The sequence below is a fragment of the Rosa rugosa genome, chromosome 1 (assembly GCF_958449725.1).
Source record: "Rosa rugosa chromosome 1, drRosRugo1.1, whole genome shotgun sequence".
In the NCBI taxonomy this organism is placed as follows: domain Eukaryota; kingdom Viridiplantae; phylum Streptophyta; class Magnoliopsida; order Rosales; family Rosaceae; genus Rosa; species Rosa rugosa.
This window is the reverse complement of record NC_084820.1, coordinates 44,106,071-44,111,962: the sequence shown is the minus strand read 5'-3', so window position 1 is coordinate 44,111,962 and position 5,892 is coordinate 44,106,071.

Below are 5,892 nucleotides of genomic sequence, written 5' to 3'. Positions count from 1 at the left end.
AGCTCATACATCAACACAATGTCTCTTCACAGTCAATCCTATCACGAGGTCATATCAATCTTTCCATAAGTCAACCATACACAAAATCCATCATAGTAACAACGAATTATGCATTACTACTCAACAATAGTCAGTGAACCAGCACTCCACAATAATTTCCAATACCATCCGCAGATCTCAAACCACACCCCGACATTTAGCTAATATATAGTAGCTATCCTAAACACCAAACAACTGTGCATGAATGAATGCTCCATTATAACACAATTCCATCACTAAGCAACCAATAACTGCTAAGTATTCTTCAACTCAAAACATCTGCATATCCAACTAATGGAAAGTATCACAACTACTAGTCAAATACTCGTAACGACTTTAGATACAAGCATTGGTCAAACACCATGACCCCAACAACCAACGACTACAATGCACATAAGGATACTGTTTTTCGTGAAAACCATCCTCAATAACTCCACCAGAGTTTAATCCAAAGGTTCCCATTCCTCAAAGGTGATAACTCAAAGAAGCTACACAAGCTCCACCACTTCACTTACAAAGTCAACCTATGCCATGATCACTTGACATACTACCCTTATTAAAGGTAACATAAGTATCTCCCAAATTACATCACTACACTCGAACACCAATATAGTCTTGAGAATTCTGTCTCATAATCTCTCACACTCCTATCATCTTGAGTTGGTGAGATCAATTCTCTTTTCAACTATTCCTAGGGTCTCAATCTCTTTCACCATTTCAACCCAAGAATAACATCCATCACATCAACTACAGGTAGACTAGGCAACTCAACCTCTAATGCCTCCACCTCATCCTCAACTGTCTCCATAGAAAGGTCCTGTCCCTACATCAGACTCGACCTCTACCTCACCGACTCATCAGAGTTAAATCCAGAGGTTCCTATTCCTCGAAGATCACAACTCGCGGAAACTAAACTTATTCTAATACGAACTTAGTAGACAACTCTACCGTCCTACGGACTTACACGTTGTCTAGACCCCATACTAAGACATACCCAATGATTTTACCAGTACCGAAGAGTATATGATGGGGATCCGCTGCAGACGGGCCATCACTCGGGAGGTACTGATTATCACCAAATATGTACCTTACGCTCTGATACCAAACTGTCACGCCCCGGATTTTGAATGATAAATTCAAATCCGAAACCTGAATAATTACAATTACAAAAAAACCAAATCTCGAAACTTCGAGTTCATTATTACAATTCACTCTCACAATATATTATAAAGCTCAAATGAGCATAACACACCTCACAACTTACAATTGTTGTAAAACTCTAACAATTGCTCTAACCGCACGATCACCGTCCTGGTTCTCCTGTCCTGTAGGATTACCCGCTACACAATTTGAATAGTGTACCGGGAGTTGCAACAACACAAAACCCGGTAAGCTTTTTACAGCCAGTATGAGTAAACAAGAAAGAACTGTTGATTTATTAGATTTCAAGACTACCACAAACCCACGTTACTTTCTCACTCTCATATATATATATAGACACTTATGAGTTACTCTCAATTTAGCTCATAAGATCACTCACTCTCATATATATATGTAGACACTTATGAGTTACTCTCAATTTAGCTCATAAGATCACTCACTCTCATATATACATATAGACACTTATGAGTTACTCTCAAATTCGCTCATAAGATTTCCCAACATTTGGTAGACAGACTCATATATATATATAGACCCTTATGAGTTACTCTCAATTTCCCTCATAAGGTTACCATATATATATTGACACTTATGAGTTACTCTCAATTTCACTCATAAGGTCACTCCACATTTGGCAGACAGACTAGAGCTCTAACTGAACGTAACCACTCGTCCGGCCACAGACGTGATTACGATTTAATACTATTAATAACCACCAGCCCGGTACGAGAGCGTGATTCACTAATAGATGCCATGGTCACCTCGTGACCTAGTGATCTCCACAGATCACAACAATTTATTGTTCCTCAACAATAAAACTCAACACCTCTCACAATATATTGTTTCTCAACAATAAACTCAATACCTCTCACACTGTATTGTTTCTCAACAATAACTCAACACAACTCCAACAATACATATTATTTCACGTAAATAATATATATATAGACATTCACACAGGAATGTCTAGTAACACCAACAATAGTTCATATGATTGCAACAAAATAAGCAATTAATTGTATTGGGTTCGTAATATGAACCACGTGAGGTTTACTCACCTCTAATCCAGCTGCGTCTTCTTCACAGCTCCATTAACAATCTCACGAATCGTCCGCCAAATAAATCCATCGATCACCTGGAGCTAAGTCTGGTTTGGCCTAGATCGTCCTAGATCAAGCGTTGAAGTTGGATTAATCTCGTGCGTCTGATCAGATTCCAGATTGAATCAGGGACGTCGAAATCTTCAACTCGTGATCTTTCACTCCACACTCCAAATCGTCAAGCAAGGAGGATATGAGGATGATTAGGGGAAGGAGGAGATCACAAAAATGGGGAGGATCGGCCTCGGAGACGCCGGCAAACTGGAGTTCCGTCCGGGTCACCGATTGGAGGTTGGGTGGCTTCGATCCAGGTCTGGGAGCAGCGACGGGGCGAGGCGACACCGGAGGGAGGCTCAACGTGGGGCGGCGATCTCAGGGAAGCCCGGGTCCGGGGACGGAGGAGGCCGGAGGGTGGTGAAAAAGCCGGGTCGGGTCGAGCTCGACCCGCCGGGTCTGAGGGGAAAACAGAGAGAGAGAATCGGGGCTGGGGGTCATTTTGCAAAAAAAAAAAAATAATTTTTCGTCCTTAATGAAAAATCAGATATTTTTCCTATTTATAGAAAATTCCCAATTTTCAAATATTCATAACTTAATCATACGAACTCCAAATAATGCGTTCCACATGTCCACGAACTCGTATCGACGAGCTCTACAACTTTCATGAAGGAAGTTTTCCCAATTTTTGAACGTATAAAAAGTCAACTTTGTTGACCCCCTAAAAAACGTTCGTTTTCGAAAATAAAATCGTTCGAACTAATTCCACACTTCTCCAAGCTTCGTACTCGCTCCTACTATCGTGAAATCATTTCTAAAAATCAACGGAATTTAATTTGGATTTTCCGGGGTATTACAAAAGGCACGTCTAAATTTCTATGGAAAGGAACTCACAGAAGATGATATGATCCAGAAGACTCTTTCCACTTTTCCTACTTCAGCAATTATACTAGCGAACCAGTATAGGCTAGAGTATGATAACAAAAGAATCACAACCTTCAACAAGCTGATCAACCTACTGCAAGTGGCTGAGAGGCATAATGAGGTTCTGTTAAACAACAATGCCAGGCCTGTTGGAACAAAGAAAATTCCTGAGGCTAATTATGGGAAAGTGAAAGGTGGAAAGAACCCCAATGCAAAGGGGGTTGGACGTGTTGATCCCTACCCACGTGGCAACACTGCACCACGTGGCAAGGGACATGGGGGTCGTGATATGGGCCGTGGAGGCCCTCCCAATGTATGACGCGGAGATGGTGGTGCTGGCCCTAGTGATCATGGAAACAAGGTGCAAAGGGCACCTAAGCACCCTTCAGTCAAACAGAATAGAGTTGGCAATGAACCATGCTATAGGTGTGGAGTCATTGGGCATTGGTACAAGAACTGCCAAGCAAGCAATAGAGTAGCAGCCAATTACAAGAGGTATAGGGAGTCTAAAGAACAAGAGGCTCACTATATGGAAGAAGGAGGCCATGACCCAGACGTCAACCTCACAATTGCATACTTTAATGGCAACAAGGAACTTGCTCAGTCAACCGATGCCCCAGATTTTGACTAATCTGCTTTATTTACTTTATTTTCCAAAAACAATTGTGAAGGCATAATTCCTCATTTTTAATTAGACTATTACTTGGTCTTAAAGTTTATTTCAATAATGGTTTGATGAATTAGAACAAGACCTTGATTTAATTATCGTTGGCTTATTAATAAATTTCGAATTTTATTCTGAAGCACTGAATTTATTCAAATTTATTTACTACACATATTTACATGGTTCGAAATAGCACTATAAGGATGTAAAGCAATACATCTACAGAAAAAAAAATTATTAGAATGAAAAGATTATCATTCTACTAAATAGAAATACTCTAAAGAATATGAGATATATTTAAAGTCAAAGACGCTCTGTATGCACCAAGAGCTAATCAAACCTTGTTAAGTATCAAAGATATTCGTGCCAACGGTTATCATGTAAAAAAAAACATACTGTGAGAATGGAACTGAATACATTTATATTACCTCTAATAAATGTGGAAGGAAACGCATTTTAGAGAAACTTATAAGTCAATCTAATGGACTGTACCTCACTACGATTCGGATCATTGAATCCTATGCTGTCACCATCAATGAATTGTGGGACACTGACTCATACAGGCTTTGGCATGGCCGCCTAGGGCACCCCGGTCGTGACATAATGATCCGTATTTTAAAGAACTCATACGGACATCCATTCTTTCGAGTGAAAAATAAAATGGGACAAAAATCCATCACACTGCAGGGTGTCGGTCCTAGTACTGCTCAAATGCAGTCATTGCTTTCTGAAGTACCAAAAGAACTACCTCCCATTATGCCTCATTGACTATTTCAAAGGCAAATCACTCGTTTTGCAAACCTGCTCTTTAGCAAAAAAAACAGGATCGAGACCTTCCTATGCTAAAGATACAAACCAAAACATTCCATTCTTACAAAGGATACAAGGACATATCTGTGGACCTATCCATCCAGAATGCGGACCATTCAAGTACTTTATGGTTCTGGTGGATGCTTCGACACACTGGTCACATGTCGCTTTATTGTCCACAAGAAATGCTGCAAAACTCCTAGCACAGATTATACGTTTAAGGGCTCACCACCCTGATCACCCTATCAAGTCTATAAGGCTTGATAACGCTGGAGAGTTTACATCAAAAGCATTTGATGAATATTGCATGTCTAGTGGGATCGATGTAGAGCATCCTGTACCCCATGTGCATACACAAAACAGTCTCGCAGAAGCCACCATCAAAAGGCTACAGATGGTGGCTAGGGCATTGGTTATGCGCACCAACCTGCCTATATCTGCCTGGGGTTATACAATATTGCACGCAGCTTTACTTATTTGTTTCAAACCCATAGCTAGACAACCATTTTCTGCGTACCAGTTGGTAACTGGATATGAACCTGACATTTCACACTTACGCATATTTGGTTGCGTAGTATATGTGCCTATTGCGCCCCCACAGCGCACCAAAATGGGTCCTCAGAGACGATTAAGTATTTATGTTGGATACGAATCCCCAACAATCATCTACTATTTGGAACCCTTGACAGGCGATCTCTTTACCGCTAGATGTGCGGATTGTCACTTTGATGATACAGTCTTCCCGTCGTTAGGGGGAGATAGGAAAAAGGATTTTCCAAAGGAACGACAGGAATTGTCGTGGTTTGTCCCCACTCTGTCTCATTTTGATCCCCGCACTTCACAAAGTGAAAGTGAAGTGAAAAGAATAATCGATCTTCAGAACGTAGCAGATTCGATGCCTGATGCGTTTACTGATATCGCAAAAGTGACGAGATCACATATACCAGCTGCAAATGTGCCTGCAAGGTTCGAAGTCCCCAACAAGGGGCACGGTGCCACAGATAGAGGCACTGCAACCACACTCAGTGGAGGTGTGGTTGGGGTCGTGGCTCCCCAAGGAAGAGGGGGAGGCCACTTGGTTCGATTGACACTCACCCAAGGAAGAAGAGGGCGAGTAAGGCACAAACCAATCATCAATGTATAGAATCTCTCTCATAAGATTGTCTCTGATTATAGTTATGTCCATGAATCAATACCAGA